Source organism: Lactuca saligna, chromosome 4, assembly GCF_052625555.1.
Source record: "Lactuca saligna cultivar CGN05327 chromosome 4, ASM5262555v1, whole genome shotgun sequence".
Classification (NCBI taxonomy): domain Eukaryota; kingdom Viridiplantae; phylum Streptophyta; class Magnoliopsida; order Asterales; family Asteraceae; genus Lactuca; species Lactuca saligna.
In genome coordinates, this window is record NC_136420.1 from 291657536 (window position 1) to 291685316 (window position 27781).

General features: G+C 39.7%; 1 long non-coding RNA gene across 1 annotated transcript; it reads right to left on the reverse strand.

Moving 5' to 3' along the window:
• Nucleotides 1-9348: 9348 nt before the first annotated feature.
• On the reverse strand, nt 9349-24555 carry LOC145039201 (uncharacterized). Its single transcript, XR_013679780.1, has 2 exons — nt 24012-24555; nt 9349-9541 (listed from the first exon to the last, which is right to left on the reverse strand). It is a non-coding gene; the product is annotated as an uncharacterized LOC145039201 (long non-coding RNA).
• Between the last annotated feature and the right edge of the window lie 3226 nt (nt 24556-27781).

Here is a 27781-nt window from a genome sequence, read left to right on the forward strand (position 1 = left end):
TTTTACTTAGGCCTCGCCTGTCACAGGGCCTCGCCCGTCAACAAATAATAACAAATAAATATTTCACAACACATAACTAACATGCAACTGGTTCTGCCCTAAGGCCTCGCCTATCCTGGGCCTCGCCCATGTCCTGCTACTGATGAGTCATGGAACCCCGTCCACGCTACTAATGGTAGTGAGGTACGGGCCTAGCCCACTCTCACTCCTGTTCTAGTTTGGGCCTCGCCCCTATTCTGCTACTAATGAGATATGGAACCCCATCCACACTCTGCTATTGGTGAGATACGGGACCTCGCCCCCACTCACCTCCCTACCAGGCACATACATGCATCACACAGACAACAAGTATAAACTATCATATAAAAAATTCCTTGGGCACCCGCCCGCTATTACTGGACCTCGTCCTGAGAATAATACTAGCATATTGTGCCTAGGGCTAACCCCCGGGTCTTCTATTCATAACTACATGGGCCGGCATTGTGGCCTTAAACCCATTCACACAAAGGGAAACTCTCCTGCACTGGCTGAACTTGCTGATGATCTCCCTAGTTGCTGCCCAACAACTCACGGAACTCCTGCTCCCCTTGCTCCCCGAACTACCAATATCAATGCAACACTGAGTCTAACTGACCCCCGAAAGACAACCAAGTCCACCCTGGTCCAAGTCAAAATCCTGGTCAAGGTCAACCTTCTAGGTCAACCCTACTCGCCGAGTCACCCTACTGACTTGCCGAGTTCATAATGTTCAGATTCCTTCCATTCGTGACTCGACTCGCCGAGTCACTCCATGACTCGCCGAGTCTACCGATTTCTGAGTCCAGACCTGTCCAACTCACTAAGTCTCCACCCGACTCGCTGATTCGAGTCTCAACTCGAAGGGTTTGGGGTTTCGCGACCTGACTCGTCGAGTCCAAGAACAGACTCGCCGAGTACAAGGCAATCTTCATACGAATCGACAAGTTGTTCATCCCACTCGTCGAGTTTCTCCACAACTTCATGCTACTCGACGAGTCCACTCAAAGGACTCGCCGAGTCCCTTCAGTTCTCCTTACATGTAAAGGATTTTAGAGTCATGCATGGACTCCAAACTGTAGATCTACCCTTCCCAAGCCTATTCCACACGTAAAGTTGCAAACTTTACGTGTAGAGAAGGAGATCTAGGCGAAATATACCATAAACTAGGGTTTAAGGCCAAGGGGCTTCAAAATCGACTCAATGGCTAATACTTTATGCTTCTCCAGACCATAACACACTTGGATCTGAAGTAGCAACTCCAAATCCGGCTTCTAACCCATAAGGGTGGCTAATCATGGCTTAAAATCCCCAAAACTCACAACCAAGATTTGATCTAAGGGAAGGAAATGACTTAATACCTTCAATACTTCAGAAAGGTTCCACAAACTCCAGATCTGAAGCAAATCCTTGAAGCTTTACTGATTCCCCTCCTTCTTCTTCCTTCAAATTACCCAAAAATGGCTTGGAAGCTTGAATGTACAACAATGGAGGCTTAGGCTTCGTTTTCTGAACAAGGGAGGCTTTAAGGAACCCTAATGGAGAGAATAAGAAGCTTAAATAGCGCCCAAAGTCCTGAATTTAGGGTTTTCCTCACATAGACCAGACTCACCGAGTCCACTTGGCCGACTCGCCGAGTTGGCCACTTACACCTTGACCCGGATCCCGCTCGGACTCGCCGAGTCCCTCCTTGGACTCGCCGAGTCGACCCTTAAAATTAGGGCTTTTCTTTCCCTTCTTGGCCTTTAAAACATTGGGTGTTACAAAGTTATTTAAAGTAAACAAAGCGTTGTCCGAGTACCGAGTCACCACCTTCTCAGGTGAGTGTATAGTTACTTTCATCTTACACATAGATAGGAAGTATTTTATATAAACTACGTGTTATGTGTGCATATTATCCGAATACTTGCTGTCTATGTTGGATGAATGTTTTTATACATGTTTTAATTGATTTAAACTGTATACATATTTTATATATACAAATATGTTGGGTATGACATGGGTAGATGAATGATGAGAGATAAAAGATTATGTGAGTAAACATTGGCAGCTATAGACTTAGTGCCTAATAAATAACATCAGCAGCTATGGACTTAGTGCCTATTGGACAAACACTGGTAGCTATGGAGTTAGTACCTGTTAGGAATTGGTAGCTATGGACTTAGTGCCTATTGGACAAACACTGGTAGCTATGGAGTTAGTATCTGTTAGGAATTGGTAGCTATGGACTTAGTACCTATTAGATAAACACTGGTAGCGATGGATTTAGTACCCAACAGCTATGGAATTAGTGCTTTACGAATGAGCATTGGCAGCTATGGATTTAGTGCTAGTCCTATAACTCTGGAAGCAAAGGACTTCAGAATGAACGAATGCGGGATAGATGACTCTTAGGATAGATCCTTAAGAGTAAAGAAGATAATGGGGATGTGTAATTGGGTCGATTGTTTGATTGTTTAAACATAATAATTATATTATTGTGGGTTGAAAATCCTATGTACTCACCAGGTCTCCCAACCTGACCCACTCAGTTTATTTACATTACAGGTGTTGAGATAAAGTCACATTACACTGAGATATTAAAGAGATGTAGATCACTAGTGTAAATAAATGTAAGTTCTGTTTATGTTTATGTTTCTGTATTGACGATGACATCCCAAATAATTTAAAACGAATTACAAATATTTTTCTTCGGAAATGCTTTGATAGCGTATTTATCATGTTTTACTGGGAACAAATTCCGCAACATTTTAATTAAAAGAGGTACTCTAATTTTTATGAAGCATAAAGAAAATCGGTTTTTTTCTGGCCGTGAAAATGGGGATGTCACAGTAGGCCCATCTCTTTAGCAGTAGTTCTGGACTTCGATCTGATGCAGTAGATCAGTGTGCTTGATGTCTTTGTGATTCAAGCATGTCTTTGTGTTATGTGTTCCGGAATTCGGCCTGATGCAGTATGTAGTATATGTGTTTATGCTAGTAATTATGATTATGTTATGCTATGTTCAGTCAGTTTCCGGACTTCAGTCCGATGTAGTTTCCGGAATCCGGTTCGATGCAGAGGGCAAGGCCCTGGTTAGTTCTGAACTTCATTCCGATGCACAGGGCAAGGCCCTGGTAAGTTTTGGACTTCGGTCCGATGCAGTTTCCACACTTTGGTCCGATGCAGTTTCCAGATTTTGGTTCGATGTAGTGGGCAAGGACTAGTATGTGTTTTATGTGTTTTGTATGGTATGTGGTAGTTTGGGGAGCTCACTAAGCTTTGTGCTTACAGTTTCAGTTTTGGTTTCAGGTACTTCCGCTACCAAGGGGAAAAGTCTGGGTTGATGGCATCGCACACACCTTAGTTGCAGTTTTATCCTAGGAGTTTTATTCAGATATTTTGATATGATATTGACTTCAATTTTGAATTGATACATTTACTATGGCATTTTGAGACATATGATTGATAAAACTACAAATTTAGTCCTTGTGGTTTGCAAAAATCTTTGGATGGGGTCCAAAAAGTTTACAGCTTGCACAGAATGTCCAAAATCAAGGTTTTTCTGGGTTTTTAGTCCAAAAAAACTTCAAAAGACGATTATACCTTTTTAATTTTTTTTTTACAATTATTCTAATACCATTTTGTCTTAAAAATAAAAAGAAAAAATATATATTATCCCCCACCCACCCATACGTTCTCTCTCTCTCTCTCTCTCTCTCTCTCTCTCTCTCTCTCCCCTTCACCAGTTATGCATCTTTATCATAGGAGGAAACCGGTGGAACGAGGAGACCACCAATCGCCACCATGACAGTACCCATCCTCTTCCTAATCTGTTCACCGGTCTCAACCAAACACCCCTTTCATCGTTACTACTACTGCTCAAATCCACAACCTACAACGAGAAGGGAAGCAGTCGAGTGGAGCACCGAAGCTACCCCCTTCCTCCGTGGAGATTGGTTGAGGAACACCACCCAAACACCCCTAACTCCTTCACTACCAACGATGAGAAAGGAAGCCACGACGGGCCTGTTGGAGACATCGACTGCAGCCCCTCCTATTGAAGAAGAATCACCCAAATGCTTCCCATGCCCACTACTGTCGATGGATCGAAGACAACAACCCCGGATGAGGTTTTTTTGTTTGTTTATTTATGTTTGTTGGGTTTGTTGGTTGATTTATGTTTGCTTCGATGACATTGAATCAATGAATAAATGTGTCTTAAATGAATCTAATTCCGCTGAAAGGGTTCTTGATCCAAATATTGAAAAATGTCGTTGCCCCTCAGGTGTCCAGTACTTGGCATAGCAACATCCAGCTTCTTCAATATTGTTAGCACAATTTTTCTGTGAGTCCACTTCCTCTTTCCTGGATACATCTTCAAACCAAGCTCCAACTCCTGAGTGACCTCAACAATCCCATCAGTTGTCTGAACGACTGTAATTTGTTCCTCGAGCTTTGTGACCAACTTGTCATTAATGTAAAAAATAATGCCAGGAAATTCGTCTTCTAAGATCTGAGAAACCTCAGAAACAATCTAATCATGGGCTCAACCCCTCTAAATACATGATGCAAACCCCACCTTTGATCCCTCAAAGCATGAACTAGTCTGATGAGCATCATCCATGTCAGTGGTCCACCTCCTACTAGCAAAGGGGTTCTTCTCCCCGAAGAACTCTAAGGCTCCACAAGCCTTGAACTCCTGAAAATAGAATATGTGTGTTTCGATCTAACCAGCTGCAATCTCAGCACGTAAATCCCCAAGCCACTCATCCAGCAACTCCATGATCCCCTCATTGATGGGACCAACATCACAGGATTTGCATCCAAAATACCACGAGTGATCTTAGATGAAACATACTCGTAGATCCGCTCATCAATCGGCTCAGCACCAACACCTGTGCGTGACACAGAACTAGAACCTCCTCCATGAGTGTTCATCACCATGTTGAAAAAGCAACAATACAATGATCAGAACATACCCGACGAATTCCATATTCTACAGGCTTCCTAGAATCCTCATGACTTTCCTTGATTCGAATACGGATCCTGTTTTTCAGTAGTACGGGCCCAATACTACCTTCCACACCTATACATACTTTCCTCAAGAATCATCCCAAATTTTCTAAGTCACTTTCTCATATTGATACTCCCAATACTCACTATACAACATGTCAGCCAAACTAATTCACTCCCTAGGCTCTCCTAGGATCCCAACCTCACTCCACCATCAATCGTTGAAGAACTCCTATTAATATCAGCTAACTACATCATGAATACATCTACATGCAACAAAAATTAAAGAATATTTCGACTGAAAGACCCAACGCTACAATGGTTAGACTCAAACGAGAGTTATGTAATAGGGTCGAATCAATCATTCTAAAATTACTTAAACTTTATAGCATGTAACTCAGCATATTGACTTAATAGTTAACTCACATCTATAAGAGTCCCACAAAGCACATAACAAGCAGCATTCGTACAGTAACACTCAAAGGCCACAAATCAATCAAAGGACATCCCAAAGTCACTTGCTACAACAATGCTTCAAACTTCCACTCATATGCATGCAAATAATACATAATACGAGATCAAATAGACTATCAAATAAATGATTCTACCTTAAGACCACAACCAGACGAGGAACACGAAATAGGGAAAAATCAGTCATTATATGGCTATATTATCCTAACTGTATACAATTTTCAAACATACACTTAAAAATCATTTCCACCAATATAGATTCCAAATCTAACATAGCATCTAATTCCACCTAGGCTACAAGGTATCATGATACATCCCCATTTTCACGGCCAAAAAAGACCGATTTTGTTTTTGCTTTATAAAAATCAGAGTACCTCTTTTAATAAAAATGTTGCGGAATTTGTTCCCAGTAAAACATGATAAATACGTTATCAAAGCATTTCCGAAGAAAACTATTTTTATTCATTTTAAAACATTTGGTATGTCATCGTCAATACCGAAACATAAGCATAAACAGAACTTACATTCATTATCACTAGTGATTTATATCTCCTTAATCTCTCAGTGTAATGTGACTTCATATCAACACCTGTGATATAAATAAACTGAGTGGATCATGTTGGGAAACCTGGTGAGTATATAGGGTTTTCAACCCACAATAATATAATTATTATGTTTAATCTTCAAACAATTAATGAACCCAGTTACCCATCCCCATTATCTTCTTTACTCTTAAGGATCTACCCAAAAAATCAGCTATTCCTCGTTCATTTATTCCTAAGGATTATCCTAAGGAATTGGCACGAAGTCCATCTTCACTGGGTTTAGGCACTAAGTCTTCATAGTCGCCAGGGTTTATACAACAGGCACTAAGTCCGCATAGTCGTCAGGGTTTAGGTACCAAGTCTGCATAGTCACCAGGATTTAGGCATCAAGTCTGCATGATTGCTAAGGTTTAGGCACTAAGTCTGCATAGTCGCCAAGGTTTAGAGTACACCAGGTGAACACATCGTTCACAACACCTATAGGTTGCGAGCCTGCTAGTGTTCCACTGGATTGTCTAGAATAGTTTGTGGTTATCATCCATACTCTGCTAGATGACAGGTCCATCATTTGGATAAAAGGTTTCTTTCATTGTTCACCTCTCACCCTTATCTCATGGTCTATATCACCTCTCATCTCATCATCCAACTCATATTTCATCTACCCATGTTTTACCCAACATATTTTGTAGATATAAAATACATATATAGTTTAATTCATTTGAAGCATGTATAAAATCGTTCATCCAGCATAGACAGCAAGTATTCAGATAATATGCACACATAGCACGTAATTTATATAAAATACTTCATAACTATGTGTAATATGAAATTAACTATGCACTCACCTGATAAGGTGGTGACGCGGTTCTGGGACAACACTTCGTTTACTTTAAAACAATTTCCTTCGACAAAACCTCGTACCATTACCACTAGAGTTTAGTCTAACGTTTTACCGAGACTAATTAATAGTATAGATATTATTACTATTATATAAGAGTTAAACAATACTCTTCACCCACTATGTACAAACAGGGTCCATACATGAAACACCGGAGGGCAGGATCATTTTGGCTATAGCACTTCTGAATCCAGCAACCCAAGCGGCCCTCCAAACCATATTCCCCGTACCGCGAGTGGTTAAAATTTTTTTACAAAAGCACTTATATAACCCATAATAACAGCCAAAATAACTACCATAAGGTCCTAATAACATTACTATAATTTATTAAAAGCTATATTAAAAATAGCGTAGACGTAGCTCACTTACAGCGGTTTTTCTCGAAAACTGGGCTTCGCTTGGAGCAGCGTTTCCGAACCGAAAGACCTTTTTTCTCGGGACTCTGGGAGCCTCGTGGCTTCCTTTGGGTGCTAGGGGTTTACCTAGGCTTAGGGGGGTTAGGGGGCTTAGAGAGAGAAAGTAGAGAGAGAAAGAGAGGGTGAAAGGTGTGAGAAACATGAAGGATTCACCCTTTATTTATAGGGTTTTTATCGTAGAGTAGTCTCTAAGATTCGTCTGCATCTTCCCCGTACGAGCTTCGTTTTCTATGTTATTTATATCCATGCATTGGTATTTACAAGTACTACAACTTTCATTTAGACCCTGTCGGCTAATTCTCATTGTAGCTCAGATTTACAAAACTGTATCAAATTCGTCGCGCTTGAAGAGAAGAGACTAAGTTTCATCCATATCTTTCTCATGAGCTCTATTCTCGACGTTCTTCATATCCACGCATTGGTATTTATGAGTACCACAACTTTCATTTACCTCTTCAGCCAATTGTTATTATATCTCAGATTTACAAATTTGCATCGAATTCGTCGCGCTTGAAGAGTAGAGACTAAGCTTCGTCCATATCTTTCGCATACGAGCTCCGTTTTCGATTGTCTTTTTATCGTTTAACTTCTATTAACGATATCTTCATTTATCTTTTAGATTATTTTGGCTAAAATTTACCGATCTAAAATTTGAATTTCCAAGCTGTTTACTGTTATGCTAAATCTTAGAAAAATCATAACTTCCTCATACGATGTTAGATGTGGACATTCTTTTTATGCACACTCTCACTTCAACATATAATACGACTTTCGTTTAGATCACTAGGGCTAGAAAGTATTTTATCGTAAATTCACTTTTTATGATTCCCGGTGTCGTGTCGGTTTTGCCGTAAAACTTCGACGGGTCATAACTTCTTCGTTATAACTCGGATTTCGGCGTTCTTTATATGTACGAACCCTTGTGACATATACTATAACTTGGTTAAGATTATTTATTCTAAATACTCTTCTATTAAAAATTCATTTTTGATGCTTATTGTCTCTAAATTTACTAGAAATCAGCAAATAAGACCCAGTTGGTCAACATGCATATACTACCACACACACAAGTATAGTGAGAAGACTCGCCTAACTCACAAAGTCGGCTAAAAATTTAGCTTAATGTCATGCCATCCACAACTAACAAATTCTCCCAACCAATAAATGGGTAAAAAACACCTCCTAATAATCCCCACAAGGTAAACCCTAAGTCAACCTTCTCAAAATGGAAATTTAACCAAAAGTCAACCCATGCCAAAGTCAACAGTCAAAGTTAAAGTCAACATCCCATATTGTCCACTACTGAGCCTCACATCGTGAACAGGCCTTCGTTACGCCATGAGAGTACACTTGACCCGATTCAAACTTGACTCGCTCTAACTCAGCCAACTCATTCACAGACAAACCTTTGATCTGACCTCACGACGTGAACATCTCTCCCCCACGTTGTGACTACAGTCTAAAGCATAAATCCAATTATTTAAGTCCTTAATCCATTATGTCTTTCACTCTAACTTTTCCAAAAGCTAAAGGGGACTCCAAAGGTCCACAAAAAATGCTTACTTAATGAACATGCATGCCTCATGCATGTCCTCTATCCAATCTAGGTCAAAAATGAAGAAATTGCACCAAAGCTCATATGCATGGACCCAAACATCAACCAACTCCTAGATCTGAACATTATCACACCCCAGGGACCCGTAAAATGCATAAAGTTGCCAACTTTTTGTGTTACTTCCATTTAAACTTTCTTAAACATGAAAACCATGGGAAAAAACTTAGATCTAACCACTTAAATAATAACGTTTGTGCCTTTAGTACTTTCAAAGGTCGAGAAGCAATATGAAACGATGATGATGTTTTTTCCTTGCAAGTTCCACCAATAAAACACTTCTTCTCTTTCTTCTCTTCTTCTTCAAGCCAAAAACTGATCTAATAGGCCACGAATCATCAAGGGAAATAGGGTTAGGGTTTTTCTTAAAACATCCCAAAAATATGACCCAAAAACTTCGTTTTCAAATCATTATTAAAATCATAAACCATCCAAATTCATAAGTATCATAAGTCATATATCATAAATCATCATAGTGTCTGTCTTAAATCAAAATCTCATAATAAAACATCATAGTAAACTCCTAGGCTGTGACTGTGGTGTGTGCCATGCGATCATCCCGAGCTCTTCCCCTTGCTACCGGAAGTACCTGAAACCAAAACTAAAACTGTAAGCACGAAGCTTAGTGAGCTCCCCCAAACTCCCACATACCATACACATGCCTATAACAAATCACATAACTCTGGGATTACTCCCAACTGCATCAAGATGAATCCTGGCATCGGCTTACCTGGCATTGGGCTCACCCTGGCATCCGACCGCATCGGGCATCGGGCCATCAGGATTACCCCCGACACATACACAACATAACATAAGCATATAACATAATCACATATAATGTATTAGTCTGAAGCCTGGAACATATAATATACATAACAAGTAACATGCATGAATCACAAACACATCAAGCATACATAACTACTTTTCGGGACCACCCCGACATCGAACCAAAGTTCGGAAACATATAAATTGCATCGGGCTAACCCCGGCATCGGGCTCGCTCCAGCATACTATACTACTTAAACGGGCCGGCATTGGTGCGCTAGACTCGTTCCTACTAAAGGAAAACTGACCTCTCAAACTGACTGCTAAATAACTCGTGCAAAGGTGACACCGTCTGCAGCTCCAACTACTCCCCGACTATAATGACCAAATAAACATTTAGTCAAAACTAATGACTCTCCCATGGGTAAAATGACTATTTTACCCCCCTGATCTATTTTAGGGAATAACCTAGGCCCAATCCTTTCTAGTCCTCACTAAGGCTCATTAAGTCCCCAAATGACCTAATTTTCTAAATTGGGCCTAACTTTTCAAATGGGCTTTCCTACCAAGCCCAATAATCCTTAGGCCCTTAACTGACTCCTAAAGGCCCATCACATCCCATTACTACTATATCCAGGACTTGACCCAAACCAAGGCCCAATAACAAAAGTTCACTGTCTGAGCATATGCTAGGCGTACCTCTATGTACAATGCGCGTACTTCTGAAAAGGCTCATCCGTTGTGCGTACCGGCGTGTACGCCTAACATACTCTAATGTAAAGTACTTTTCTCCAAAACGAATTAATCTCTTAAGACCCTACATCCAAACTACATATATGAGTCATATGCTTCTTCCTAACCCTTGAAGTTGATCACTTGGTGGCTTGCAACCCACCAAATGAGCCCAACGCTAAGAATAATAATGAACTTCCATAAAAATGGCTAGATCTCTTGCATGGATTCATAAAAGCCTCAAAGCTTGCAACTTTATGGCTAAAGGAACTCATTGAGCTTCAAGGGTGGCAACCCTAAGCTCAAAATCAAAGTTGCAAGGTCAAGATCCAATCTTTGGACCTAAAAAGGTCCAAATCTTCAAAAATCTAGATCTAGACTTTGAGGAGGAAAGATAGGAGCTTTATACCTCCTCTTGCTGCCAAATGGCGAGCTTGTTCCAGATCCTTGAGCTCAAGGTACTCAAGGGATTCTTCTCTAACCTTTCCTTTCTTCTTCCAAGTCCTTATATGCCAAAATAAGCTCAAAAATGTCAAACACACACACACAAGGAAGAGTATAAACGAGTTAGGGTTTCTTTAAGGGTGATGGAAAAGTGAGAAGGCCAAAAGGGGAGGCTATAATGATGTATTTATATGTCCTTAACCCTAAAATTAGGGTTTAGCATTTGCCCGCATACGCTGGGCGTACCTCTTGGTACGTTGGGCGTACGTACCTGCATCCCTTAAATCCAATGGCCATTACGCCTTGTGTACGCCAGGTTACGCCCAGCGTACGGCTTATGGGTGGCCCATCTTCACGGCCAACTTCCTAAGTCCATTCCAAATGAATCCATTGTCCAAGTGATAGTCCAAAACAATTATTAACTCAATAAATTAAACAATACCTCGAGGAACGGGTGTTATAATTCATCCCCACTTGAATCAGACTTCGCCCTCGAAGTCTGCTGTTGCATCCAAGAACAACTCTGGGTAATGCTCCCTTATCTCCTCCTCGGACTCCTATGTCCATTTAGAACCCTTCTTGTGATGCCACTGCACCTTCACTAGCTCGACCCTTTTGTTTCTTAACTCCTTCGTCTTGCGATTCAGAATCGCCACCGGTATCTCTATGTAATTCAGGATGTCATCAACCTGAATATCCTCTAGGGGTACGAATGCTGAATCATCCACCAAGCACTTCCAAAGCTGGGAAACGTGGAAAGTGTTGTGGATTTGGTTGAGCTATGCTGGAAGATCTAACCGGTAAGCAACCCGGCCCACCCGGGCCAAAACCCTAAACGGACCAATGAACATGGGGACCAGATTACCTTTCTTCTGAAACCTAATAACACCCCTCCAGGGTGACACTTTCAGGAGAACCATATCACCCACCTGAAACTCCAAGTCTGAACGCTGCTTATTGGCGTAACTCTTCTGCCACTCTAAGCTGTCTGAAGCCTGCCCCGGACCTGCTGGATCCGCTCTGTGGTCTTGAGTACTACCTCCATAATCCCTATAACCCTCTAACCGACCTCACCCCAACAGATCAGGGTCCTACACTTCCTCCTGTAAAGCATCTCGAAGGGAGGCCGGTCTATACTGGAGTAGTAGTTGTTGTTATATGAAAATTCCACTAACGGAAGATACGTATCCCAACTGCCATCGGAATCTAGCACGTAGGCATAAATCATATCCTCGAGAGTCTGAATCGTCCTCTCCCTCTGTCCGTCTGTCTGAGGGTGGAAAGCGGTGCTTAAATGGAGATGAGTACCTATCTCGTCGTGAAACCGCATCCAAAACCTGGAAGTGAAACGAACATCTCGCTCTGACACCACTGAGACAAACACTCTACGATGTGCCACTATCTCTTGCACATAAATCTCGGCCGAGATGCTCTCCAGGATAGGTATGAAATCAGCGCTCTTGGTCAATCGATCCACGATGACCCATATCGAATCGACCCCACGTGCGGTCCTGGGAAGCTTAGTAGTGAAATCCATAGTGATATTCTACCATTTCCACGCAGGAATGTCTAATGGTTGCATCCATTCGTGAGACCTCTGGTGCTTTTCCTTGACCTTTCTACAGGTCAGGCATCTCTCCATGTACCAAGCTATGTCTTACTTCATGCAGGTCCACCAGTAATCAGGTTGGAGATCTGTATACATCTCCGTCGCCCCTGGATGGATGGAGAACCGGGACTTATGGGCCTCATCCATCAATACCTGTCATACTCTGCCTCGGTACGGTACCCAGACCCTCCCATTCAGGGTCAACAACCCTCGGCTATCGTAATCAAATGAAGCTACTCGGCCTACAATCCTCTCACACTTCTAGCGTTCCTCCTTCAGGCCCTCAACCTGCACCTCCCTAATCTACTCCAGCAGTGGAGTAATCACTTTCATCCGCAAATAGATATCTCAGATCGGGGCCTCCACCACCTTGCGGCTCAGGGCATCAACCACTATATTGGCCTTGCCCGGGTGGTATAGGATCTCACAATCGTAATCATTCACCACGTCTAACCACTGACGTTGCCTCATGTTCAGATTCGGCTGATCCATGAGGTACCTCAAACTCTTATGGTCCATGTAAATGGTACACCAGACCCCGTAGAGGTAATGCTTCCGAATCTTGAGAGCAAACACCACAACCCCCAGCTCCAAATCATGCATCAGATAGTTAGCCTCGTGAGGATTCAGCTGCCTCGAATTGTAAGCTATCACGTGACCTCGCTGCATCAATATTGGTCCCATACATGTGATCGAAGCATTACAATAGACTAAGAAGTCATCTATTCCCTCTGGCAGGGTGAGAATCGACACCTCACACAATCGATATCTGAGTGTCTCAAAGGTTATCTGCTGCTCAGAACCCTAACGAAAAACCACCAACTTCTTGGTCAGTCGGGTCAACGGAACTGCTATCTTGGAGAAGTCCTGGATAAATCTCCTGTAATACCCTGCCAGACCCAGGAAACTCTGAATCTCAGATGGAGACCTCGGAATCTCCCACTGCATCACGGCCTCTATCTTGGTCGTATCTACTAGAATACCTTCTGGTTGACGAGGTGCCCAAGGAACTGCACCTCACGCAACCAGAACTCACACTTGAACTTCGTGAAAAGTCTCTCCTTCCTCAGTGTCTCTAAAACCTCTCTCAGGTACTCCTCATGCTGCTCCTAAGTCTTGGATTAAACCAAAGTTTCATCAATGAATACTATTATAGACCAATCCAGCATCGGTCTGCACATGCAGTTCATGAAGTCCATGAATGCGGCTGGAGCATTGGTGAGCCCAAATCCTTTCTAGTCCTCACTAAGGCCCATTAAGTCCCCAAATGACCTAATTTTCTAAATTAGCCCTAACTCTTCAAATGTGCTTTCCTACCAAGCCCACTAATCCTTAGGCCCTTAACTGGCTCCTAAAGGCCCATCACAAGCTATTACTATATATTTAGGACTTGGCCCAAACCAAGGCCCAATAACAAAAGTCCACTATCTAAGTGATAGCTTCATTTTATTTACTTCTTTTTATAGTTTATTTTAGCATATTTCATTCATAATTTAGATAATTTCCATGCATATTTTCCTTTTTGTTATTTTATGACTATTTCGGGTACTCTCGAATCTTGTGAGCATAATTGCAGGTTTTCGGGTCTAGCGGAGCGGGAGTGTTCGGGACGTATAGGAGGCGATGAGATTTGGTAGACAAAAAATGACGTTGGGCTTGATGGGTAGTGGAGATGATGCATAGAGTGATCTTGATGATTATTTGAAGACTTGGAGAGAAATAAACTTTAAATTTGCAAGATGCGGGGGGATATTCAAGCGTACGTAAATTATTAATCGGGCGAGTTCACGAGCTTTGGAGGACTTAGAGAGGTCAAATTGGGCTTAAAATGAAGAAAAACTTAAAGAAAATGGGCTAGGAGGTGATTGGATTCGACCTGGGCCAAGTGGGCTAAGCTATGGAGGCCCAAAACCTCAAAGATGCTACATCCAGGGACCACCCGCGCAAGAGCACGCGGGTCGCGCAACCTCCTGTAGGGGCAGTTTCGGAAATTCTTCTTTTGAGCTATTTGAGGAAGGTTGGTGCCCATCTTTTGCATACTCTTGGACACCCGATTTTTGAAGATTCTCTCTGGAGTTTTGGAAACTTTTGAAGGCCAAGAACCCTTGAAGAACATCATATTTTTACCTCTTGATTCTTGCTTAATGTTTGGTACAAATTTCTCTAACTTTGTTTCTTTGGGTTTAGCCATGCTTGGCTAAGCTAATCTTGGTTGACTTTTGGTTAATCCTTTGAACTTTTGTTGAATGTTGAAGAATCCATGAACATGTTCTTGAATCTTTATGGAAATGTTTTGTGTTTTAACATCTTATCATTACTTGTATGTTTTAGTTCATGAGTTTAAATGTGTTTGTGGTGATTAGTTGGCTAATTTCTTTATTAAGTAAAGGATCCTCAAATTAGCAAGCAACAAATGATTTTTGTGTTGTTTTTGCTTCACACAATCATAAAAACATTTCCTCCAACATGGTGGTGAAAGCATTTGACCCCTCTTGGATTTGGTGACTTTTTGGTTCTCAATGCTAGTTGACTTTCACTAATTACATGCTATTTGGAATTAGTGACTTTGACTAAGGAAATTGTTATGAGCTTCTCTAGCCATTTCAACAATTAAGAAAAGTCTAGGTAATCTCAAGCTCCTTGGATTACTATAGCCAAATTGAGGATTTAAAACAAGTATTGCACCATTGAATTCTAATGATATGTTCATCAAAAGTCAAAGTGAGAAAACTTTAAGTCAACCATCTTTCCCTTATTGATTTTACATCAAATTCTTATTTTTGTTGCAATTGTCTATTTAAATCATAGTTAATTCTAGTTAGTTTCAAGTATTTCAAAACACCAAAACCCCCCATTTTATTTTTATTGTCATTTTATAAGTATTTTTACAAAGAGATTTTTCATAGAGTTAGAAATTGAACCAATCTCCGTGGATTCGATCCCTTTACCACTATACACTATTTTAGTGTGTAACATTTACGGTTATTATTTGTGTTGGCCTCGAAAACCACCAAATTTTTGGCGCTGTTGCCGGGGATTGGTTTATTTTTAACCAATTTGTTTCTCTATGCCTAGATCTCATTGTGCAGGTACTCAAATTTAAATTCCTGAAATTAAAAAAAAAAAAAAAAAGAAGAAGTATGGTTCGGAGATGAACACTCCTTGCACCGAAGAACGACTTTCTGAGCTAGCTCAGTTAGTTATGATGATTGAAAGTGACCAAAGTGTGCAGCCCACACCTCTTCTTTGCGATTTTTGTGCCCAAAATGGACATCATTCCGACATGTGTTCATATTTACAAGGAGAATGGGGAGACGTGCAAGAGAAGGGAAGCTACTATTTGTCAAACCAATCGAGTTATGATCAACCTCAACATGATCAATGGTGGGACAACAACCAAGTTTGGGGAAATAACCAATACCAAAACCCATACCAAACTTGGGGAAATAACCAATACCCACCAACTCCACTGTTCCAAGAACCCTATCCTTACCCTCCTCAACAAACTGAAACGCCAAGCATGTCCTTAGAGGACATTGTTAAAAGCATTGCCACTTCTACCCAAATTTTTCAGGAAACAACCCAAGCTACCCTCAAAAGCTTAGAGCAACAAATAACACAAATTGCTCAATCAATTAGTTTAATGGAAGCTCAAGACAAATTACCATCCGAAAAGAGCCCATCGCATAGTGCATGTTCCATTCCTTTGAATGATGAGAAAATTTTTGATGGCCCAAGAGTGTTATATGAAGAAGAGGAAGAAGAAGTAGAAGTGGAAGAGGTTGTCAAAGAAGAAGAAGAAATTGAAAAAGCTGACAATGAAACTATAGAGGAAGTGATAGGGGTTAATGAAAGAGAGGTTGAGCCGCCCACTACCATTAAGAAACTAACTCCATTGGGAGACCAACCACAAGAGATGGAAGCGATAAATTTGCCGGACTCTTCAAAGGATACGTATCACAAGAAAGAAGACGCCCAACCGGTCACCTACTCAAAAACCATGTCAAAGAAGGAAGAGTTGGTCACCTTAATGAACAAGTACAAGAAAGAATATGGTTGGATGATTGCTATTATCAAAGGTTTGAGTCCGGTATGGTTCTCCCGTAAAAAGAAAGTCAAATACAAGAAAAGAGTCTTAATGGAGGTGTGGAAATTAAAAAATGTCGACACGGGGAAAATTTACAAGGTTAATGGACATTGATTGAAGCCATTCAATGAAGTTTTTGATTCAAATGTCCAAGATGTCGTCCATTTGGACGCCCCAAAGTGTTAAAGTGAAGTTTGGAGGTGTCTCGCCAAAGACGTTAAAGAATGGCATTTTTGAAAAGCATTGTGTTTTTGTGTTTTTAATTTGAATAAATGACTTTTGAAGATGCTTTTGGGATTCAAAAGAATTGTTTTTGAAGAAATCAAGAGTTTCTAGGTTTTTGGGGCCTTCCAAAGCGAGAACGGGTGAAAAACGAAGAAAAATGAAGCAAAAATGAAGATCAGGATCAGGGGGTTGCGCGACCCGCGTGCTGTTGCGCGGGTGGGTTGCGCGGCCAGGTGTGATGAAGCGACATTGGCCCAAGACTTAACTACAAGGTCTGCGCGACCCGCGTGCTACACTGCGCGACCCGCGCACTGTGCTGGGCAATTTGGGCTATTTTTGGCTATTATTTGACCAGGTGTTGACCAAAGGTTTTAATGAGTTGACCTTTTGACTTTTCTTGACCAACATTGACCGAAATTGACCCTTTTTGACCCATAGATTAAAATGTTCAGCTTCTCTTCTTCTTCATTTAATCATCTTGACCTCCCACTCCATTCCTCTCATATAACCTTCCAGCACCCACCTCGCTTGAAAATTCAAGATTGGCGGAGTTCTACCGGTCCTAATTTCACGAAACCACCGCCACAGACATTTCCCGCCGCCCGACCCTCTGATTTAGGTCCTTTCCGCCCTTTCCTTAAGCATTGAGGACAATGCTTGTTCTTAAGCTTGGGGTGGGGCATTTCCCTTTTTTTTTCTTACTCTTTTTCATGCATTTTTAGTTAGGTTGCATAACATATTAGTTTAAGTTAATTTGCATTCATTTTTTTTTATTTTATAAAATTTCAAAAAGATTTTATTTTCTTCTTTTCTACTTTTTATTTTTGCATAACATTTAGCTTAAGACATTAGCATTCATGCATTTTTGTTGTCTGTTTATTCTCACCTCTCTTGGATGCCATGGAACAGGTTCACAGTTATTGTATCATTATTGGTCCAGGATCTTGTTGCTATCTCACCCATCGAATCGGGACCACTAGCTGTAGTTTGGGATTTCATACTTGGGATCAGATGCTGGTAGCTTAAAGGGGTAAGTGATCATGGCCAGGTAGTTTCATGAAGAATTATGCATACAATACTAACAACTGTAGGATATACTATAGCAATGGGTGTTCTTAGCCTTGCGGTCACTACCGCAGAGAGGATCACACTTGATCATGTTTGAACTGTTAGGATGAAGCATTGGTGCTTGTCCCCGAGTAGAATCCATATCCGGTCTCTTTACATCACCATATCTTTTTGCGATTTTCTTAGAATTTAGAGAGTCTTTTAGTCCACATTTGGACATTTTCATTATCTTTGAAAAACCACAAGTTTGAAAAGGAGCTTACATTACATCTTTATGCTCCACACATGGTCATTTTCACACTTAGGCCATTCGGATTATATCATTACCCTTTCGGTTCCACCTACACACCTTTGGGAACCAAATTTTGAGTCAAAGGGTTTTCTCATCAAAAAAAAAACAAAACAAAACAAAAACAAAAACAAAATGAAGCATGCAAATTTTCAGTTGCAACTATCTTAGATAGGTGGCCGGTTCAATTATTGAACAAATTTTCCAACATCTTGGTCACCCGACGTTTGATATTCATTTGTATAGGTCTGTTTTATTGTATATAGATCGAGTTGTTATTTTTTTCTTTTCTTTTCTTTCTCACAAATTGGTGATGTTAGAGAGACTGTCGAGTCGGATACTACGGGAGGTTTGGGCCAACACTAAGTGAACTGATTCCTACAACGGTGCCCGAGCGATTAAACCTAGTTACACATGAGAGAAACCGGCAGATCAGAGTGTGCACTTAAAGAAGAGCTCCACCCGAGCCCATCCAGTTGCTTTCTCCCTACTACAGATGTTCTTCATTGTATACATGTTCCATTGAGGCTGCGACTGCTCATCCCTCCTTACTCACCTAAAGGAGTTGTCCTGACTGTGGTTTATGGTTCCATTGTCATCGGATGAAAAAGTTGTGAGATAGCAGCGAAATCAATTCGGACCATGTTGACTAACGTCGAACAGGTTCCATGGTTCTATCCATTCTTTTTATTTCTAGGGTAGTTCATCCCAAGTTCATTTAGTCTTGTCTTACTTGAGGACAAGTAAGGTTTAAGCTTGGGGTGATTTGATAGCTTCATTTTATTTACTTCTTTTTATAGTTTATTTTAGCATATTTCATTCATAATTTAGATAATTTCCATGCATATTTTCCTTTTTGTTATTTTATGACTATTTCGGGTACTCTCGAATCTTGTGAGCATAATTGCAGGTTTTCGGGTCTAGCGGAGCGGGAGTGTTCGGGATGTATAGGAGGCGATGAGATTTGGTAGACAAAAATGACGTTGGGCTTGATGGGTAGTGGAGATGATGCATAGAGTGATCTTGATGATTATTTGAAGACTTGGAGAGAAATAAACTTTAAATTTGCAAGATGTGGGGGAATATTCAAGCGTACGTAAATTATTAATCGGGCGAGTTCACGAGCTTTGGAGGACTTAGAGAGGTCAAATTGGGCTTAAAATGAAGAAAAACTTGAAGAAAATGGGCTAGGAGGTGATTGGATTCGACCTGGGCCAAGTGGGCTAAGCTATGGAGGCCCAAAACCTCAAAGATGCTACATCCAGGGACCACCCGCGCAACCTCCTACAGGGGCAGTTTCGGAAATTCTTCTTTTGAGCTATTTGAGGAAGGTTGGTGCCCATCTTTTGCATACTCTTGGACACCCGATTTTTGAAGATTCTCTCTGGAGTTTTGGAGACTTTTGAAGGCCAAGAACCCTTGAAGAACATCATATTTTTACCTCTTGATTCTTGCTTAATGTTTGGTACAAATTTCTCTAACTTTGTTTCTTTGGGTTTAGCCATGCTTGGCTAAGCTAATCTTGGTTGACTTTTGGTTAATCCTTTGAACTTTTGTTGAATGTTGAAGAATCCATGAACATGTTCTTGAATCTTTATGGAAATGTTTTGTGTTTTAACATCTTATCATTACTTGTATGTTTTAGTTCATGAGTTTAAATGTGTTTGTGGTGATTAGTTGGCTAATTTCTTTATTAAGTAAAGGATCCTCAAATTAGCAAGCAACAAATGATATTTGTGTGGTTTTTGCTTCACACAATCATAAAAACATTTCCTCCAACATGGTGGTGAAAGCATTTGACCCCTCTTGGATTTGGTGACTTTTTGGTTCTCAATGCTAGTTGACTTTCACTAATTACATGCTATTTGGAATTAGTGACTTTGACCAAGGAAATTGTTATGAGCTTCTCTAGCTATTTCAACAATTAAGAAAAGTCTAGGTAATCTCAAGCTCCTTGGATTACTATAGCCAAATTGAGGATTTAAAACAAGTATTGCACCATTGAATTCTAATGATATATTCATCAAAAGTCAAAGTGAGAAAACTTTAAGTCAACCATCTTTCCCTTATTGATTTTACATCAAATTCTTATTTTTGTTGCAATTGTCTATTTAAATCATAGTTAATTCTAGTTAGTTTCAAGTATTTCAAAACACCAAAACCCCCCATTTTATTTTTATTGTCATTTTATAAGTATTTTTACAAAGAGATTTTTCATAGAGTTAGAAATTGAACCAATCTCCATGGATTCGATCCCTTTACCACTATACACTATTTTAGTGTGTAACATTTAGGGTTATTATTTGTGTTGGCCTCGACAACCACCACTGAACGTATGTTAGGCGTACCTCTATGTACGATGCACGTACTTCTGAAAAGGCCCGTATGTTGCGCGTACCGGCGTGTACGCCTAACATACTCTCATGTAAAGCATTTTTCTCCAAAACGACTTAATCTCTTAAGACCATACATCCAAACTACAGATATGAGTCCCATGCTTCGTCCCAACCCTTAAAGTTGATCACTTGGTGGCTTGCAACCACCAAATGAGCCCAACACTAAACTTAACAATGAACTTCCATAAAAATGACTAAATCTCTTGCATGGGTTCATAAAAGCCTCAAAGCTTGCAACTTTATGGCTAAAGGAACTCATTGAGCTTCAAGGGTGGCAACCCTAAGCTCAAAATTGAAGTTGCAAGATCAAGATCCAATCTTTGGACCTAAAAAGGTCCAAATATTCAAAACCCTAGATCTAGACTTTGAGGAGGAAAGATAGGAGTTTTATATCTTTGCTTGCTTCCAAATAGCGAGCTTGTTTCAGATCCTAGAGCTCAAGGTACTCAAGGGCTTCTTCTCCAACCTTTCCATTCTTCTTCCAAGTCCTTCTTTGCCAAAATAAGCTCAAAAATGTCAACACACACACAAGGAAGAGTATGAACGAGTTAGGGTTTCTCTGTGGGTGATGGACAAGTGAGGAGGCCAAAAGAGGAGGCTATAATGATGTATTTATAGGTCCTTAACCCTAAAATTAGGGTTTAGCATCTACCCGCGTACGTTGGGCATACCTCTTGGTACGCTGGGCGTAGGTACCCGCGTCCCTCGAATCGAATGGCCATTACACCCCGCATACGCCAAGTTACGCACAACGTACGGATTATGGGCGACCCATCTTCATGGCCCATTTCCTAAGTACACTCCAAATGAATCCATTGTCCAAGTGATATTCCAAAACAATTATTAACTCGATAAATTAAATAATACCTCGAGGAACGGGTGTTACATTTCTAAGGTAAAACGGTGTTGGAGGATGGTAATGAACCCTAAAATGACTTAGAGGCACTTAAATACGAAGGAAACACTAAAAGATCTTGAGCTTGGCATTAGTAGGTTTCACATCATGATACTTTGTGTCTCACATCGTGAGGATGGTCTGAAATGTGTTTCTCTCATTTTGCCCATGTCACGTCATGACTACCCAATGATCACGTTGTAACACTCAATTTTTATTCAAAAATAAATCTTTTGACTCCCTAAAACCCTAAATCGATCCATCTTGGAAAACAGGTGTTATATTAATTGCTATTGATTTTGTGAAGTGTTTAAAATTTCAATCACACCTCAATCGTGTGTGAGGTATGTCAATTTATATTAAGAAAATACAAACTAATCTTCTATATTAATGGAGAGATAATACAAGATACATACAAGTTCATATTTAAATAATAAGTTGGTGATTTTCTAACATCCCCCCTCAAGTGAATGGGTGATGCACCGAGTCGTAGGATATCGTGAAATTATTCAAACTGGGAATGCATAAGACTTTTGGTGAAAATATTTGTCACCTGAAGCTTGGAAGAAACGAGCTATGTAGAGTTTACCAAAAGCAACCAGTTCTTGAATGAAGTGATAATCTAGATCAATATGTTTGTCCTGTTTATAGGAGACTGGATTTTGTGTCATGAAGAGAACGCTTTTGTTGTTACATAACAAAGTTGGTTGATCTGGAGGTAAGGAATGCAACTCTCATAAAGGGTGATTGATCTAAACTATCTCAGTTGCAGTATTAGCCATAACATGATACTCTGATTCACAGCTAGATCTTGAGACAGTGGTTTGTTTCTTTTCACTTCAAGAAATCAAGTTGCTACCGAGAAATATGGAGTAGCCATCGGTGGATCGACGTTTTCAAGGCAACAAGCCCAATCAGCATCGGAGTAGCCCAAGATGTTATTGGTATGTGGACGGTGAAAAATAAGACCAAATAAAATAATGCCCTATATGTACAGCATTATTCGTTTTACTGATTGAAAGTGAGCATGAGTAAGAGCATGACAATATTGACCTACTTGATTAACAACATATGACAAATCAGGTCAAGTAATATTCAAATATTGTAAAGCTCCAACTAAGGAATGATAGAGAGTAGGATCAGAAAACAATTGTATGTTTGAAGTAAATGTTTCATGAGTAGCTAGCAGCATGGGAACTAGTTCAGAATCAAGTAAATTAGCTCGAGTGAGGACATCCTTAGCATATTTGGAATGGCATAAAAACAAACCATAATCGGTATAGCTTGCCTCCAAGCTAATAAAGTAATTAAGATATGAGTGTTTGGCATGGATGAATAAAGAGGTGTTTGCACGACTACAACTGAACCCGTTTGCAAGTTAAACTGAGCTTAGATGATGAAACCATGCTCGTGGGGCTTTTTTTAGTACATATAGAGCTTTGGAAAACTTGCAAACATGATTAGGGAATTTTAGATCAATAAATCCAAGAGGTTGCTCCATGAAAACCATTTCGTTTAATTGACCGTGAAGAAAAGCGTTGTTGACATCGAGTTGATGTAGACACCAGTTATGTAAAATAGCAAGCGACAAAACAATGTAAATAGTTGATGCTTTAACAATTGGATTAAAGGTATGAGAGTATTCAAGATCGGGAATTTGAGTGAAACCTTGAGCCACAAGATGTGATTTAAATCATTCTATCGAACCATCAGAGTTGTTTTCCGTGCGATACACCCATTTGGAGCCTACCATGTTAGAGGCAGGCTCGTCCCAGCGGGTGGGCGATAGGGGCGACCGTCTAGGGCCCATATTTTAAAAGGGCCCAAATTTTTTTAAGGAAATTGTTATATTTATAAAATAGTACAATGAATTTTTTTTCAGTTATTGAGATATTATAAAAAACTTGATGACATTTGTGTATTTAAAGGGCCTAACTTTTTCTTTCACCCTAGGCCCAAAATATGTTTGGAACGGCCCTGATTAGAGGCCATTGGACAAGCAACTAAAGTCCACGTGGGATTCTGTTTAAGAGTGTCCATTTCAACCTGCATTACAAGCATCCACTTCGGATTTTTGACGATTGTCTTGAGCTAAATTTGAGTATGAAGTAGGTGCATTAGTGGCATAAGTATGGAGGTTGGGACATGAAGACACATAATGCCAATTTGTTCCTCATAATTGACAGTGGGGAGGACGACGACCTCCACGTCCATGGCCACCATTAGAACCACCACGAGGATAATGTTGTTGACGCCCACGAGAGTTTTTGGACATGTTTTATTGAGACACAAAGGCAGCGGGAGGAGTAGTGTGACCATGAAGTGTTTGAAGGAATAACTCATGGCCATCAACCTGTGCAACTAAATCTTTGAAAAAGTGGGGATTGTTTAGATGTTTGAATAGTTGTGGAGAAGGTTTTGAATGAGGCTCCCAATTTACAAAGAAATCAATGAATTTTGTCCATCTCCTCAACAGGTTGGCCAATAGCAGTAAGTTTAATTATCACAAGTCTTGAATTTGCGAGCATAATCAAAAATAGAAGTTGTACCTTTTGTCATTTAATGAAGAGAATCTTGTAAAGAGTGAATACGTTCAACAAATGAGTTGTTGTAAGCAGTCTGCAAGGCAGACCAGATAGCATGAGAAGTGGAGAGGTCAAGGACCTCGACAACAGCCTCCTCAGTGAAAGAGGGATTTAATAGAATGACAATCTTCTTGTCTAAATCAGTCCATGTAAAGAACACAGGATTTGAGACTAATTCGTTATTTGCTTCAATTGTTGCAGGAGGAGCGATGGAGGTGCCATTAATATGACTTAAAAGCATTTGAGGCATCATTTGAATCCTCCACAGAAGGTAATTGAAGAGAGTTTAATAGGAATCATATGAAGAAGAGTATTCACAATGAAAGTATCGTCTATAGAAGGTTGACATGGTGATGAGATGCCAGGAAGAAATTGATTGGTTCAGGGTAAAAAAAACTACATATTTTGAGGGAGGAATCCGGTTTATTAGGCTGATACCATGTAAAGTGTTTATAGTTTAAAGCACACCTGAATCGTGTGTGAGATCTGTGTATTTATATTAACAAAATACACACTAACCTCCTATGTATTTATACTAACAAAATACAAACTAATCTCATGTGCTAAAGAATATATAATACAAGACACATACAAATACATATTTAAATAATAAGCTTGTGATTATCTAATAGATTTATTTGCAAACATATATATATATATATATATATATATATATATATATATATATATATATATATATATATATATATAAAAGAGTGCTCAAAACTTTAGAAATAGTGGTAAGCTGGTCAAGTTTTGTCCACATGCATGTCAGTTTCCCCCCGGTCCCATCATCCACGTAAAAACAATAATCCGAGAAATTTTCAACACACAGTAGACAATGCAGTGAGTGTAATTACTTTTTCACCCAGATGAAATTATTAAAATATATATTTTATCTTGTTTGTACATTCCAAAAAAAAATAGGCAAATAGATTTTACACATAGGATTAAGATGTGTTCCAATTTTTAGAAACTAGCATTTCTTATTTATCTCATAGATATAAAGTGATCATAAACATTCATCAAACTCTTACACCTTAAAACAGATCACAATTCTCATATTTAAAAATAAGTGATTTAATATTCCAGATCCAGTAACTAAATTAATATCCTTGAGGATTTCATCACACAAGGATCCATTAAAACACAAAATTATACTGTACATGAGATCATATATGACGTGAAGAAAACCTACGAGCATTCACCTAACACTTGCGCGATTCGAAGTCTGTACATATAAAAATCATCACCATGATTGCCTTCATCAAAATTCTGTGAGTAACTAACAGCATCGTAGTGGAATACAAGAGGCTTAGAAGATCCGTATATGCTCTTCTTGCTTTCTTCAACTACCTTGTTCATCAGCTTCTTCAACTTCCGTCTTTGGTGATGATGATTGTCGCTTCTGGTGCTTTTGATTCGGGTGTATTGTTCGTCGACGGGGACGCACGACGGCGACATACAGGCGGAGAAGTAGGACGAACGCCGTGGAGTGGTGGAGCCGATGAAGTTGGTTGTATTTGTATTCGCCATTTTTGGAGAGTCGTGAGCGTTGTGAGTTGTGAATTGTGAATTTGTGATAATGAATGGGATTTTGAAGCGATAATGTGGAGATTTTATGGTTGGTTGATGGAGGGCTATTTGGTAAATTTGTACTAAAACTGAGAGTGTGGAAATAGTGTAGTGGACGCGTATTTACCTTTTTCTGTTATCATGTATGTCGTTGGTGAGTTAACTATCTTCATAGCTGTCGGTTGGAGTGCAACAATTTTACTTTTTTGTTAATCACAAAATTATCTTAAAATGTTGTTTTTGTTTTTGTATTATTTCTGAGGATATATTCTAAGACATATTGACATAGCATTTATTTACTTATAAAATAAATTTATAATCAAGATTATTACCAAAACTGAATTTATTTTTATCAGTAACTGACTAATTGGTTCGTCATTTTGTAAAATCTTATTTTTATTTTTATAAAGGTAGTGAAATTTCTATATGGTAGGTCAATTGTTCAAGTGGACGAACCGTTTTCCTCTATCTTTTGCAAAAGCAGAAAACCATCATGGATAGCTAGCACCCAAATTCATAGATTTATTATCATGTGAGTCTTTTAGTCAATATTCATCAATTTAGAAGTAGTTAAATATAAGTATAATTTAGGAATGAGCGTTGTACCAGTACCGGATCAGGCTGAACCGGTAGTTACAAACTGTATAGTACCAAAACTGAAAATGAACAAAATTGAGAATTGAATATTGAACCGGATGTAGGTATATGATACCGGCTCAGTTTGAAAATAAAGTTTTTGTAACATCCCAAAAATTATAAGGTAAAAAATTCATTTTTAATTCAACCAGAAACACCAATTATTCTTTTTCTAATCATTCAAAAGTATTTCAGAACAAAACCAGTTATTAAAGTACAATCTCAAAATCATATAGTTGCAGAAACATGGGTGGATGCGTTGCGATCAAGTTTGATCATTCTCTTTCGAACCGGAAGTACCTGAACCATAACCATAAAACTGTAAGCACAAAGCTTAGTTAGTTCTCTAGAATACTACATACCATACATACCATTGGGTCTAGCCCTCACATTGGACGCAACCCACCATAATAGGCCTAGCCGTCACACAATAAGCCCAAACCGACATACCATGTAAGATTCACAGAAACAGCTAGCATCCTACATAACATACATTGAGCCTAGCCCTTCCTCATCCATGGGCCTAGCCCAACATATAAATGGGCCCAACCTGTCATATAATGGGCCTAGCCCAACATACCGTGCAAGAGTCACAAAGACAATTAGCATAACATATCCTAGTGGGCCGGTATTGGTGCCTTCGACCCATGGGTATAGTGAGGAGACTCACATCAATCCAAGATAACCAAAACAAAAGCGTTCATGCAACCGAGATCCTCACACTGAACACAACCAAATTACCCCCGGTCAATATTTAAGACAATTCCCAAAATCTAAGGTCCAAATCCCTATCTTATCCTTCCAATGGGTAAATGTCATTTTACCCTTCCCATATCCGACCCAACATCTCATGGCACAACTCTCAAAAGACCCGAGGCCTAAAAGGCCCAAAGTGAGGGTTTCACGAGTACGCACTGCATACAAGACTCATACGCCCTGTGTACTACATGCAGATGCCTAACGTACAATCTGCCACGACATCATATCAAGGAAAACATTCATTACGTTGAGTGTATTCATACGTACGCCCATCGTACTCCCTAGGTAACTGAATCCCACTTTAAGCACTTAATGGTTAAGACCAAAGCATCCAAACTCAGCTCTAACCTCTAAGGGATGTCTTGATTCTTAAAGTTCCTGACTTTATGACTTTGCATGGCTTAATGAGGTCCAAACCAAAATCCAAGCTTCATAACTTCATCAAAAGACCATCAACTAATGCATGGAAGGAAAAGAAGGACCAAGATCACATTTTTATTGTTCGAAATAACTCCATAATGGATAAAGTTTCCAACTTTATCCAACAGAATGTTCCAAACGACCAAGATCTAGTTTTTAAGTCTTAAAAGGGACCATAAGTGCATATTTTCCAACTTAATCCATTAAGTCTATACTTTAGATCTAAATCAATATGATGTTTAGATAGATAAAGTTTCCAATTTTATCGATAATAAGGTCACAAACTTTCAACATCTAAACTTTATGTATTAAAGTGACTAAAAGCTCATAACACCCAAGACTAG